Source organism: Prionailurus viverrinus, chromosome B2 (genome assembly GCF_022837055.1).
Source record: "Prionailurus viverrinus isolate Anna chromosome B2, UM_Priviv_1.0, whole genome shotgun sequence".
In the NCBI taxonomy this organism is placed as follows: Eukaryota; Metazoa; Chordata; class Mammalia; order Carnivora; family Felidae; genus Prionailurus; species Prionailurus viverrinus.
In genome coordinates, this window is record NC_062565.1 from 86,752,982 (window position 1) to 86,768,642 (window position 15,661).

The following is a 15,661-nucleotide window of genomic DNA, read 5'->3' on the forward strand; positions in this document are numbered from 1 at the left end:
TACAAACACAATTACCTTCTCACGTAAGAGATAAAGCAACTCTCCTTTTTTTTTTCTTATCCAATAAGATAAGTGGCACAATCTTTTCTCTCATTTGTACAAGTACCTATTATCCTCATTTTTATTGTAAAGCAAAAGAAAAGAATAAGTAATGTCAACTGTGTGATATAGAAATACTAGAAATACAGAAATACTAAAATGTTGGTGCATTTTCTGAGAAAAAAACTAAGTTTCAGGAGGCAGATAATTACTGATCTTAAACCTAAAGGCAGAAGTAAGAATTCTTCATAGATCTAAAAGTAATACGGACATTTGCCACTGGTAGCACCCAGAGTGAAGATTTCTTCTCTCTCCATCCTTCACGTGCTAATTGAAATGAGCAAGACCCCAGGGGGGTGGTCAAACAATCATCTCCCATGGAGTGCTAAAGCATCACTTGATGAATGCTGGCCATGATGGATTCAGGCTTGCATAACTAATCTGCAGGAATTCTTTGAAGATATCACAGCCATTCCAGATAAAAGATATTTAGGGGCTGAGATATAGTTAATATTTTAGGGGGAAAAAGTGCATTTGATATGGTTTCACATCAGAGATAAAGGTAAAAGCACCACTGAACATGGGATAAAGAGCACCGAAGGGAAAATTAGTTTTAGAGACAACTACAAAGACAATCCTTCAAAGAAACATTTATGTTGGGAAGAAAAAGTGTTGAAGCTGAGCAGCACATGTGCAATTAATCGAAGGCTAGTCCTTCATTAAAAATCATGTTTAACTCACCATAGACCTCACAAAGTTGATGAGAACTAGAATTCTTTCTAACTGCTTTTCATAGTAGGCTGATCAATCACCAGGCCAGAAGTGTGAAAATTCAGGTTCTAGTCACTGTAAATTACTAACTGATGGGGGGCAATTAACCACTCTAGGTCTCAGATTCTTCTATAGAGAATGAGAAATTAGGGTTGGATAGATCACCAAGTCCTTCCTTTCTCCAAAGTTATTTGATTTTAAGAGTGCCATAGAGTTCTGGAGATTTTGGAGGATAGAAGCCAGTCAACAACGACCATCAAAACCCAAGTAATCAAAACATGAATAAATAATCATCAAAAAGTTCCAGCATTGAGTCAGATAAAGTATGAGTGCTGTATAGTGCATCAAAAACAGACTCAGACTGCTGGATTTTTCAAATCATTTTCCTTTCAGTAAAAATGACATGGCATAATCAATCAAGCTATGGGAATGTGCTGTGAAGTCTACTTGTTTCGGGGTACTTTTTTTTAAGTTTATTTATTTTTTGAGACAGAGTGCAGGCACATGTGGAGGAGGGACAAAGAGAGAGAGAGAGAGAGAGAGAGAGAGAGAATCTCAAGCAGGCTTTGCAATGTCAGCACAGAGCCCCATGAGGGTCTCGAACTCACAAACAATGAGTTCATGACCTGAGCCAAAACCAAGTCGGATGCTTAACCAGCTGAGCCACCCAGACACCCCTTATTCTGTGGTTCTTGATAACTTCATTGACCCTCTGAGGACAGTTAAATATTCCTGAGGCTAGAGAAACTTTGGGAAAGCTCAGATGATAACAAGTTTGTATAGCCCAAGATACATCTTGCTCCAATTATGTATTTTGCAATAAGGTTGAGGAAACATTAAGATAAGAAAAAAGAAAACACTCTAGTGGTATATATAAGTGAATGTTTAAACAAATCTGATGTCTTTGTTCTAACTCTTTGCACACAAATCCCAACAAAATGTTCTCTAACTGCTTCTTTGTGACTGTGGCTTAAAACTTGGGCTGTTGGATTTTGAGCTACTTGAGCAACTAGACTGCTTTCATTATGATAATTCTCTGTGATCATCTAACACAGTCAGTACTCCATGTATTTTGTTAAACTGAATTAATTTTGCCACCACCAGAGTGCATTTGTTTTAATGAGGAACATGATTACTAATTTAGATGACATGTAATATAGCATTTAAGACAGACAATAAAAGTATTGAAAACCACAATGGAACATTTTGAGAGTAAAAGTACAATACTGACTCAAAAATTATTCCATGATGCCTTCAACTCAAAATGGTTACATATTTTAAAGCTTAGAACAAATGCCTTCTCGGTATAACCCTTCTTGAAAAAGTACTCTCCTTTCACTAAGAAGGCAGACATTCATTCGCCTCAAATCAGGTCTGTAGTATCAACATCAAGCAAAACTTATTCACAGTCATCAGCAGAACCAAGAATAAACCTTACTGAAATATGGACATTGCTAGGAAAAAAACACAGCTGTGAGTCCCATCAAAAGCAAATCTTTCGAGGCGCCTGGGGGGCTCAGTCAGTTAAGCGTCCAACTTCAGCTCAGGTCATGATCTTGCAGCTCGTGAGTTCGAGCCCCTGCACCGGGTTCTGTACTGACAGCTTGGAGCCTGGAGCCTGCTTTGGATTCTGTGTCTCCCTCTCTCTCTGCCCCTAACCCACTCACATTCTGTCTCTGTCTCTCTCAAAAATAAATAAACATTAAAAAAAATTTAAAGCAAGCCTTTCTTTGCCTGAATTTTTAATAATTATACTTATAGAGTGAAAGATCATTTCTGTTCACCTGGACCTTGTTCTTTTGTGGAGAGATAAGACGTATCCAATAATTACCATGAGACAGGATAGAAAATGGTACAAATTAGAGACTTGCAGATAAAATACCATGAAAATTCAGTAGATGCAATCAGGGACCAAGAAGTCATTGTAAAGAAAGTAGTATTTTTTGCAGACCTGGATTTTTAAAGTGTGGGAATTGGGGCTGGAGGTCAGGAAGATTCAGCATTCCAAATAGAACAATGTGAAGAAAAACGCGGTGAGGGACGTGTGGGGCGTGGACCGTGTTTCGAACTGAGCCTCAGAGTGTGTGAAATAGGGCAGTGGCGTTAGAGGGCGTAGCACCTTGGATGCCTGACCTGGACTACCGTCACCACATTGGATGAGGCAAGGAGGATTTTGATAAGGGGAATGACAGAGCAGGAGATTTATTCTGGCAGCTGCATGTAAGCTGGATTGAAAGAACTCAACAGCACAGCAGAAGCACCTAATCCACGAGCCACCGGCAATCAACCTGCTTTCTACCTGCAGCAGCAGCACACTATAGAAAGGCTGACCACTTCTTTCCGGAATACCCCAGGTCTGTGAACAACTACAACCTCTCTATGCTTGAGCGGTGTGGAGCTGGCCTGGCAACAATAATGATAATAAAAGGTACACGTAATTCCATAGGATTGGGGGTAGAGGTAAGATAACATTCTAGCAACTTCCACTTCGTTCCTGTTTCAGGTTTTGAAATTTTATAATATTTCATTCATCTTGAGTTTTGAGCTATGCCACTGATAACACTTATTAATTATCGTTACCAGTGTGGCTACAAAAAGGAAAGGTGTGATTCTGTAATTTAGATTTTCAGATACCAAAGAGAATGCTAATTAATATTTTGGATGTAGGATTACCAAAGATAGCACACTTGGTAACAGCAAGAAGATGTTTTAACCTGAAGTCATTTGGAGGCTAAAATAGATGTTAAATTCAGACTAAAGGAAAAGGAAGAAAGCCCTGCTTTCCTTGGGGCTTAACTGCTCTGAATAAACTTGATAGCGAGCTATCCTTAGGGTAACTTTTACTTCAAGATGAGTCTCATTTCATGGGTCAGGCCATTGTGGAATATTTATTAGCAGAAATTTTTCCCCACCCCCCAAAGTATATTGCAATGTCTGAAGAAGATAGTCTCATTTTAACAGAAAGAGAAGAAAATCTATCAAAGAGAATGTGAGAAATTACACTTTACTTTCTTGTCTTTGCTGCCTAAGGTGAAGTGAAATTGTTTGTCTGGTATCAGATCAACTGCAGACATACTTTAAGGGGACTAGCCTTCCTTAAAGATTTTATCCGGTAAAGACATCAGTCTTGCCTTCCTACTTGAGGCACTGCACTGTAAATGGCCCCATAGCACATCTGCAGCTAGTTCACTTGACAAAGTTATGCAGAACAAAACTCCCCTACATTCTCAAGAGACCTGCTACACAAAGCTGTGAACAGAATTTAGTTATACACAGATTCACTATCCCCTTCTCTGATGAGCTTTGAGTTTCAACTAGGATATTTTGGACCTAAGGAATAATGTACCCTTTTATTTCTCCAGGAAGCAACCATCTAATACAATGGTGTTACATAATCAAGAGCTCACTGTGAGCTTGGAAACTATTTTTAATCACCAGAACCTGCTTCTCATCATAAAAGGATATCTCCAGCTCCATAATTTGAGGTAGAAGACAATGGCAATCTTTAAAAATTGATATAAGTATCAAATTAGGGATGAAATTGAGAAGCATTCAAACACAGATCAGAGGGCACTCCTATTCACAGGCCCACCTGAGGCCAGAGTCAATGGAAGACATTTTAGAGATATATTTAGTGCCATCAGAACTGTTCCCATCTTTACTTAGGGTGAGATCAGCATTATGTTTTGAGAAACCATGGGGAGGGAGTCTGTCTTTTGAAGTCTGATTCTGTGCTTGGGCATTGGCCCTTCTATGGGTCATCTCTTCCTCTGTCATGGTTTTGATTATTACACACTGCATACGCTGGTGATACCCAAGTCTGAAAATTCAGCCCAGACCTGATCCCTGAGGTTCAGATTTGAATAGTGACCTAGATTTACACATGGAAGTTCCTTCCACAGGCATCTGGTAGCCCTGTGGCACTCCTCACAGAGAGTTTAAGTGCTTGTTTCACTCCCTGTCTCTCTCATTGGGTCAAAAGCCAGGGGAGGGGGCGGGGGTATTAGCAGGGAGGGGGGTAGTAGGGCTATGTCTGTTTTGTTCATCTTTGGAGGCCTAGGTCCTGTTCCATACCAGCTATTCAGTAAGTATTGCTTGAATAAATGAGTCCATGGAGTGAGAGTGAATAATTTTGCATAATTATACTTCCATAAACTATCCTAATGCAATCTTCCATCTAGCCACTAACGTTTAAGGTGAAGAGACTGCATTGAGACATATCTATGTGCTGATCTACTTAGGGTCACAGGACCCTAAGTCACTAGGTACTGTCTTTTTAGACAATGATTTGCTGTGTTTTGCTTATGAATGTTCTGCTAAGTACAAGCAATTTAATATTACTGCCCATTCAGTTGATAGAGTTGTAAGTGGAGAATTATGGCCTTTCAGAAGAATGTTGCTAAAAATGCATTAAAAGCAGCACCTGAAGAGCATGAATATGAAAAGTGTTTTCATTCCTGCATGTGAGGTTCAGTGAAAGCTGAGCTTTTCCTCCCAGAATATAGGCAAACTTCATCTGGGTATCTTCTGGGCAAACCATAGAAATCTACTTAGAAACAGCACTAGGGGCATCTGGGTGGCTCAGTATGTTAAGCGTCTGTCTTTGGCTCAGGTCATGATCTCATAGTTCATGAATTCAAGCCCAACATCGGGCTCTGTGCTGACAGGTCAGAGCCTGGAGCCTGCTTTGGGTTCTATGTCTCCCTCTCTCTCTGCCCTTCCCCTGCTCATGCTCTATCTCTCTCTCAAAAATAAATAAATATTTAAAAAAAAGAAGAAACAGCACTAGAAGGACCTGGAAATTTTAGGTATTATAGAGGGATTAATTCTTCTCATTAATGAAGAAAGTAGAGTACCTTAAATCAAGCCCATCATTTTTTCCCAACTATGAAATGGTATCAAACTGGAGTACTTACAAAAGTATTTAACTGTATTATATATTTGAAAGTTGCTAACAGAGTATGTCTTGAAACTTCTCACCACACACACACACACACACACACACACACAAATTATCACTACATGAGTGGATGGATGTGTCAACTAACTTCTCTGGTAAGCGTTGTACACCTTAAGCTTGCATAGTGTTACGCTTCAGTTATATCCCAGTAAAGCTGGGGGCAAGGCATTAAACTGTTGTGTGTAATTGGTGGGATTAGTTTTCAAGAATCTAAATTCTGTAAATACATGTAAACAACTTTTGGACAAATCAGATCATCTGAGAGTTGATTCCTCTCAACTCATCCAGGATGTGCTCTGTGCCCTGTTCCCTGTGCCCTGTGAGAGCTCACTGCTTCCTCCCTTTCTACTTCGGCTCCTTTAAATTGCAGCGGGACATTAGGCATTGACTGATGCCTTGCGTTCATCTATACTTTTGGGGAACCGGAAAAACTGATGTATCATTTTTTTAAATAAGTGTGTAGGAATCGCTATAAGTAGACAATGTGAGAGTTATGAATACTTTCCATATACCTCTTTATAAGTATGAAATTAAGAAATATCCTGAAAAGTAAAAGAAATCAGACTGAATTAAACTAAGAAAGTACAAAGTCACATGATTTCAATTAGAAGGTTGTCTGTATCTTGACAATGACCATCTCTACAAAGATCTTCACTGCAAAGGTCTTCACTCAAACAAGAAAGAAATAGTAACTTATGAAATGACAATATAGGAAATACTTCCTAACTCCTGAGGGCTCTCATTTATCACTATGCCTTGAATCTCGCTTTTCTAGAGTTTCTTTGCTTTTAAATTATGAATGCAAGAATCACTACTGTCATTTAAAAAAATAGAATGGCTTTATTTTTATGTGCTATAGAATTTAATTTCATGCTTTCAGAAATATTTCTTTTGCTGGTAATGGCCAGCAGCCAATCTTGATCCTAGAAGAAATGATTGAATTTTTAATTTTCCTGGAGGGGGGACTACTACATGCATCTTTTGTTTCTGGATTTGATTATCAGACTGTATGTTTCTACTTCATTAACCTTATTTCACAACTAGTTAGTTTCCAATGTGACTAATGAGAGAAAGTGAAATGGATGGTTTCAATCCAATGGTTAACCTTGTTTGACACAATATTTGCTTTTATATATGATGATGTACTTGATATTACTCTCTAAATCAGAAATCAAAGTACTTTATAGTTATTACCTTACTAATATTCATCATGCTTCTTGGAATTGGATATTAGTATGAATGAAAGAAATATAGGGGGAGAAGGAATGAAATCATTTTCCCAAATGTTGATTCACTACTGATTCTGGATTTTAGTTCTAGAACCCTTAGTTGTTTATATAGCCACAATTATCTGGCCAAATTTTACTTTTTAAAATTATAGTTTTTCTTGGATTACAATTTTATTTTAGAGAGAAACAGAGACAGAGATCATGAGTGGGGGTGGGGGGGAGAGGGAGACAGAGACAGAGACAGAGAGAGGGAGAATCTCAAGCAGGCTCCACACTCAGTGCAGAGCCCATATGGGGCTCAGTCCAACAACCCTGGGGTCATGACCTGAGCTGAAATGCAGAGTCAGATGCTCAACCAATTGAGTCACCCAGGCACCCCCAACAATATTCTTTTAAAGGCAAACAAATGGTATTTGGCTTGTTAGTTGGAAGCTGGAAGGTATATTAGTAAATACTGTTTTGGTTGTAAACAACAGAATTTTAAAAAGTAACAGTAAAAGGAATTTATTAGCTTACATAATTTAGGAGTCCAGAGGTGAGGGACTTAGGGTACAGTCTGATCAAATCTAATTCAGTTTCCTTACAATTCTATCAGTTCTTTTTTCTTCCAAGAAAAGCTTCATTCTTAGACTTACATTCCCCCGTTATCACAAAATAGCTACTTGTAGCTGTATCATTTTCACACAGTACATTGTCCAGTTAGAAAGAGAATTTCCCTTTTCCCAGCAATCAAAAATGCTGCACTTCATTCTGCTTGGACCAAATTAGTTGATGTGTCCATTTCTGAACCAGTCACTGTAAGTGAACAAGTCCTGGAAGACAGAAGTTGGACTGGACAGGACCTCATGGAACTTCTCTCCTGAACTCTGTTGGTCTTCCAAAGTGCTTGCTGCTGCGCAATATGGAGTGGGTGTAGTGCATGCTGAGGAGGCATTAAGAGTCCCAGTGCCTACCCATACTTTCTTAACATTTTTTAGGCTGTTCTTTAAAGCACAAAAGCATTCTCTTTGTTGTATAAAAACACAGCGCACAATCATCTGAGTAAAGGCTGTCTCCATTCTATAGCAGTTATGGTTTACTTTCCCATACAAATTGTTCTTTTTTAAATGTTCTTAGAAAGTTTATAAAGTTTCTGAAACCTAATTTCTAGATTTCTTGGAAATCTAGAAAGTTAGTAATTGGGAGTTAGGAGGGGGAAATGATTCGGTTGTCAAATGATTTATTATGAAAGAAGCCTTCCTTATCTTTTGGGGAGAGAATTTGTTATGACCTGAATTATGTTCCCCCCAAATGTATACATTGATAAATTTTTTTTAACGTTTACTTATTATTGAGAGACAGAGAGACACAGAATGCGAGCAGGGGAGGGGTAGAGAGAGGGGGAGACACAGAATCTGAAGCAGGCTCCAAGCTCTGAGCTGTCAGCACAGAGCCCGACGCCGGGGTCAAACTCACAAACTGCGAGATCATGACCTGAGCCAAAGTCGGTCTTCTAACCAACTGAGCCACCCAGGCGCCCCCCGAATGTATACATTGAAGTCCCAGTAATTATATTTTCTAGTACCTCAGATATAACCATGTTTGGACGTAGGTCCTTAAAGAGGTGATTAAGTTAAAATGAGGCTACTAAGGTGTGGCTCTAATCCAATGTGACTAGTGTCCTCATAAAAAGGCAAAGAAGGGCATCTGGCTGGCTCAGTCAGTAGAGCATGTAACTCCTGATCTCAGGGTTATAAATTTAAGCCCCCACATTGGGTGTAGAGATTACTTAAAAATAAAATCTTAACAAGAAAAACAAGAAGGAGGAGGAAGAGAAAGATGGAGAAGGAAAAGAGACAACAAGGACACCCACAAATGAATGGTCATGTGAAGAGGCAGCAAGAATGTGGCCATCTGCAAGCAAAGGAGAGATCCTTCAGGAGACTCCAACCCTCCCAGCACCTTAAATCTGGACTTCCGGCTGCTCGAACTGTGATAAAATAAATTTCTGTTGTTTAAGCCATCAAGTCTTAGCATTTTGTCATGGCAGCCCTAGCAAAGTAATACAGAAGAGTTGTTTGCTTTTTGTACTATTAAGTATCTAATTGTTGGAACAATTAATTTATAGGTTTTTGGATTTTTTGTTTGTTTGTTTTTAATATGCCTTTGTCAGGTGCATTCTAACTACTTCTGACCTAAGATTTTCTCCTGTAGCTAGTCCTGGTTACTATTTATTTATTCATTTATTTATTTATTTTGAATATAGCTGTATCCCTTTGGAGACCACAAAGCCAAAATGTCTGTTCCAGCCTTTTAATTTAGGGTTTCCTGGTTGCAATGAGAGCTTATTTCACAAAAGGTAATAATTACTTGGTTGCTATTCAAAGGATACTTCTCCTTGGTGAGTCTGGTGTTTCTCTTCATTAGCAAAATAGGTAACGTTACTAAAAAGTTTTTCAATTTTTACACTGGCCCAGGACTGGTAGTTTTCCTTCCAACATGCAACACTTTGAGGATCAAATCTATGAGACACCGTACCTATCACAATGACATCTTTCTAATTTCATTTGTATTAGCTCAGCTTTTCCCCCTGGAGCCTTGGGAATATTCTTACTTGCCTTCATTGTTGTTGTTGTTTGTTTGTTTTAAGCACTATAGATCTTTTCATTTCGTCATACCATAAGCCCCGTTCTTATGAAATATAAATATACTATCTCCTTTTCACTGTGGCTTCGATTTGGACCTTGTGTGAATTGTGTGACTGCCTGTAACAAAAGAAATCAAATACGTTGCCATTAAATAAAATTATGGCAGGAAATGTTCGTTTGAAACGTTCTCTTTTTTCCTTCACTTCCCATTAAAGTTGAGTTGGTTTGTTGTTTTAGAAAACAAAGAGAAAAATAAAAGGTAAAGTTTCTGCCTAGTTTCTGCCTGTTAAGAAACAGCATTAACTATACCTAGCCCTAGAGAAAGACATTGTGAAATCATAGGTAGCTGAGAAGGTTAAATAAGTTCTGGTTATTTCTATTTGTTCTTTGATTCTATATATTATCAATACCTTCACCTTCCTTTCCTCATGTAATTGTGAAATGGGTGTGACAATTCTTCTGTCCACAGTACCTCAGAAGGGTGTTACCAAAATCACTGAAAAATCACAGAGGACCTTGAGCTCCTCAAACTTTTTTTAAAACATGTTAAATGAGGTAAAATGTAAGGTGTGTGGAACTTTTCATCATCTTTATTCTCAAATGTTCATTTATTTATTTTTGAGAGAGAGAGAGAGCAGAGAGGGGCAGAGAGCAACAGAGAGAGAGAGAGAGAGAGAGAGAGAGAGAGAGAGAATCGCAAGCAGGCTATGAGCTTTCATCCTGATGCGGGGCTCTATCCCATCAACTGCAAGACCATGATCTGAGCTGAAATTAAGAGCCAGATGCTTAACCCACTGAGCCACCCAGGCACCCCTCATAATCTTTCTATTATTTGGATGAATTTCTTTTTGTGTTTTTCCCTTAAAAGAGCTTGCCTAATAAAACTATTTGGGGAATGTACACTGATACAGAGTGAACAATTCTGGATTTGGGGATGTTTATGTTAATTATAAGGAAAGCTCTAGTTTATAATCTATTCTAGACTATCAACGACACTTTAAAAATCAACCAGGATTTTAGTAACTCTTTAAATGAAACAAAAACAATGTAGAAAGGTCTAAACATTTAAATCTCAGAAATTCCAGTGAGGATTGTAAAGCTAATTTAACTAAGGATTTCAAAATATTATATAACCTATTTTTATATACATATTTCCCAAAACAGGAAACTGATCCATTTCTCTGACAAAACTACTCAGTCCTGAAATTATACTTTGAATCAATAACATATTACTATAGAACAACCCTGCCTTGCATTTTTTTCTTTTGATTATCCAAAGATCACTTGTCCTCAGAATTTGCTACTGTCTTCTCTTTGGAGACAAGCTTACTAGAGAAATACAGAGATTTTTCTATAATGATCTGATGTAAATGAAAGGAATGTATATACAGAAAATATAATATCCAATGCTATTTATTTTTCCTCTCTAAATCTGAAATTTCATTATGTTAATTACATTATCCAGTCTTTAAGTAATAGAACAAACATTTTTTTTAGAAAAAAGTTGGGCATGGCCTCAACAATGGACTTTTAAACTGTACTTTTGCAATCCGCTGTTTGAAGATTATATGATTAGTGTTTACCATAACTTTCACAATGCTATTTGACTTAACTTTATACTTCATGTGTCTTGCTTTTAAATAAATAAATAAAGGGACACACTCTTGCTGACTGTATTTTTAATATATATTTTCAAAACAGGGTGAAATCTTAATGGCCTTTAATCATCCTCATATCATAATGGACATACTGGAGACAAGGATTTTCTCCACTGTATAGATGTATGAAATTGTACCAGTAAGCACTGTATAATGTAAGTTAAACTTTCTGTGTTATAGATATCAAATATTAATTTATTTGAATCCATGCCCTGGCAAGGGGAGTTATTAACTTCTCAGGTGGAAACAGTTTGCAACAGAGCAAAGCAGATTGTTCTCTAATTCCCTAATCACTCTTTGTGTGACTCTAGGGACCAGCCCTCAGACAGGAACTTGCTCTGTTTTTTGTTGATCAAATATTCTGGGGAGATGTAAAGAATCTCTCACCATTTCTGCTGTTTCCATGACATTAGTTTTGCTGGTTCATCATCACCCCAAATGTCCATGACTTCATTCTGTACTATCAGTGACTAAAATTCAAGTTCTCTCTCCCTTATCCTGTATCAGCCATCAAGGCTTGAATCCTCAGAACTTCAGCATCATTTGTAAATTTAGTTTTAAGTATTTGCTCATAGAATATCTCTGTGTCCCTGGCTTTGCACTCTGAACGAAGATGTACGAACCCTTAAGTTGAGCCAAAGGGGGAAAACATAATTAAAAGCAACTCTCATCTCTAAAACTCCCTTCCAAAAATCAGAGAATGGAGTAAGACATAAACAATTAGAATCTAAGTTATTAAGATGGGTTGTATAAGACCAAATGCATTGGTGGACCTATATAGATGATTTAAAACTGTATAATTTGTAGAAATGTCTCCCAAAATAGGTTTGCAGAGCCACAGTAATTACACTGACTAAATCTGTTTAACTTGTTCTCTTTTACTGGTATAAAGTCTCCCATGGTATTTCACATTACTCTGTAAACTATCTTCTCCTGCAGCTAGGATCCAGATTCTATCATCTTTCCATAATCTTAATCCTTAGTATAGTACTTTAATTTAGAACCTGAGAGGAAGCCAGTATCTGTTGAATGAATGAATGTGTTAGTTTCATAAGTGAGTCTTGTATCAATAAGATTTCAAACACACCTATTATTTTAAACTTAGAATTAATGCACAGTCTTGTTGAATTGCATCGCTAATTCATTCTTCCTTAGTGATCAAGTTATGCATATTTTTGATATTACCTCAGCTACTACTTTATCTTCACTGGTTTATATTTTATATTCACTGATTATATTCACTATTTTATATTCACTGATTAATCCTTGGGTACATATTTTTCACTGGTTTAAATATATGTTATAAAAAATGAATTAGGCTGAACATGAGATAAAATTAAGGAAAGACAGAATCATCTGGACACTTCATAGTTACCTACACGTTTTCTGATTCATCTTTAAAAAATACTGCCATGCCCTGTGTTTCCAATTTAAGATATAGATCTAAGCTTAAAATGATGTGGACACCACTAATTTAAGTTTTCAGCATACTGAATTAAAATTGGGAATTCTGGAATCTGTGCCAATGATGGGATTGTAGTTCTATGAAGAGCTAGGGTTAGGAGTGGGGAGGTACTTTGAATGAATTTCTGGAGGTCACTCCTTTAAGCAACGAGGTATTTGTGCTGATGAAAGATACTACAGTTATGCTATCTGTGTTTTCAGAATGAATTGCTTTAATTTCCATCACTGACCATGTTTCCAGTTGAATGAGAAAGGCTTTGTGTACCTGATTTGGGTAACAGACACCTGGATCAACCCAGTAACATAATTGGTAAAAGTGGTTGGAATAATATATATGAAATATCTTTAAAAGCTATGAAATGTTATAAACTCTCAACACATTATTTATTAGATTGTTCATATATAATGATAAAAGTTTGTCCAACTTGATGATTCACTGAATTGTTCCAGATCAGTCCAAAAGAGTGGGGAAAAAAACTAGTAATATACATTGATGATTTTTAGTAATAGCATCCTCATATGTAGTTAGATCGTAATTACCTATGGAAATGGATTTTGGTAATAGCACGGGGAAATGAAAATACAGATCTTTCTATAAATGTGCTTGCATTATGAATACCATCTTACTGGTGATTTTTATTCACTGAATGTGGCAGAAATTATAATGATGATGAGAAAGTGATGATGATCATGAGTGTGATGTGTGTGCATGTGCATTAGAGAAGGGGAGAGAAAAAGAGAGAAATAAAGAAAGGAAAGAAGGAAAGGAAGGAAGGAAGGAAGGAGAAAAAAGAAATATTGAATATTCTGCTCCTCAATTATGATTATGTAAAGGCAAATTATAATTACAGATAACTATAATTATAATAGATACAGATAACTATAACTATAATACAGATAATTATAATTACAAAATCCATATATTTCTGTAGGGTGAATTAAGAAGAATACCATCCTTCAGTAAAGGAAAATCTGGATTGAGTTAATTTTGTAACACCAGTGTAGAAACAATGGCACAAGAAAGACCAAGTTCAAAGAAGAAGCTTTATAGCTATAGCTATAGATATAGAGGTTTAGATAGATATGGATATAGGTACAGATAGATCTATATCTAGAATAGATATATATATATAGATATGGATCTGGATACAGATACAGACATGGACATACACATAGACATAGGCTGAACTTAATTTATTTGGGAAGAATAACAAATAGTTTCAGTGCTGGAGGTGGCTGCCTGAATGTGGATCTGAATACTCATGGACCATACAAATATTTATAGGATCTAGAGACAGTTTCACACATTTAGCTATAGTATGAATTCACATTTTCTGTGAAATAAAAATCACACTGTGTAGACCTGCAGTACCTGTAATTATGTGTTACTAATAGAGTGAATACCAGATATCTCTAAGAAAGTGTGCCTTTTATCATGGGATATGAAGGACAGACATTCACCATTCCAAGAATTTGTGCTAAAAGATTTTCTGAGTCCCTTACTGCTCCCAACAACCAACCTAAACACATCAAATGAGTTCTTAATTTCAGACAGTGTATTTTCAGTTCAACCAAATGTTCATTTGGTTCTTTTTATACATTTCAGTTATTGAAATTCTGTATCTTTTCATCTAGTTTGTCCTTTTTTTTAAATCATAAAAGTGACCGTTTTCTTGACACCCAAGAATCCCAAGATTCTCCAGGCTTTTCTTAATACTTTATTTGAACAGAATCCCAGGTACAAGCAACATTTAAATATTGTACATTAACGTTCTGGGGTGCCTGGGTGGCTCAGTTGGTTAAGCATCTGACTTCAGCTCAGGTCATGATCTCGTGGTTTGTGAATTCGAGACCTGCATTGGGGTCTGTGCTGACAGCTCAGAGCCTGGAGTCTGCTTCAGATTCTGTGTCTCCCTCTCTCTCCTCCTCCCCGGCTCTCTCTCTCTCTCTCAAAAATAAATAGATATGAAATTTTTTTTAAAGATTGTACATTAATGTTTCAAATTTTTGTATGTTGTCTGCATGATGTGTTTATTTCCCACGAAATTTCTTTTGTAATAGATTTGTATATTCTCAGTCACATCCCGATCTACAGGCTGAACAATGAGGTCATATAGCCGGATGGTGAGATATCACAAAGGAATAGCACATTTTCTTCGGGGCAAACTCAGCGGTTGATGCAGCAAAAGAATGGCCATGCCCAATTGAAATAAGAGCGTTCTACTAACAGAATATTTTCTTTGGGGCACAAATAATTAGCAATACCAGTTAGAAAGCGATACTTGTATTCCAGAGCATTTACTTGTGTCCACTACACCTCAGGTGAAATGTGCCAAACATCCAGGATGATGAAATATTTTCAGTGAATAAATATTTTGGTTTTGTTTGTTTGTTTGTTTGAAGGCAAACAGAAGGGTTTGCATATTCAAGAAGTCAAACAATTCTTCTGCTTCAACTTACAAATGATTCACAAGTCTTTGCTAGGAATAGAATGTTTAAAGACTTTTCCCCCACTAGATTTTTTGGCATCTTACTACTCTTCAGGGACACTGTATTTAGAAGTGAAGTCTGTCTAAGAAGCTCTAATATAATTTTGTATTATCATGATTGGCCGCTGGTTTCTTAGCGGGTGCACCCAACCATCTAAGGGGAGTCTCAATGTAGAATACAAAAGCCATCATGACCCACCAGAATAGGCCCATGTTTATTTGGTTATTAAAATCTTTGGCAAAAATTCTGACAGTACCCAAAGATTAGAGTACCCTTCGATTAGATCACTGGGAAAGAAAATTTGGAAACCTGTAGCATCTCTGAAGAGTCTACTGCATTGCAGGCCCTGAGGTGGCGACAGAAGAGGCTGGGTGCTTGATAAATCCTAGTGTCACTGGAGCCACGCTACAGTGCTGCATGCAG

General features: G+C 37.2%; 1 protein-coding gene across 4 annotated transcripts in view; it reads left to right on the forward strand.

Annotated features, from left to right (window-relative positions):
* The window catches only part of FUT9 (fucosyltransferase 9), a 201,227-nt gene that overhangs the window by 139,986 nt on the left and 45,580 nt on the right, over positions 1–15,661 (forward strand). Inside the window, exon 3 of one of the 4 annotated variants that reach the window (XM_047860805.1) lies at positions 11,328–11,439. The exons of the other annotated variants lie outside the window; for them this stretch is intronic. The gene's annotated coding sequence lies outside the window, so the exon portion shown is untranslated. The remainder of the gene's footprint in view (positions 1–11,327; positions 11,440–15,661) is intronic. 4 annotated transcript variants of the gene reach the window in all.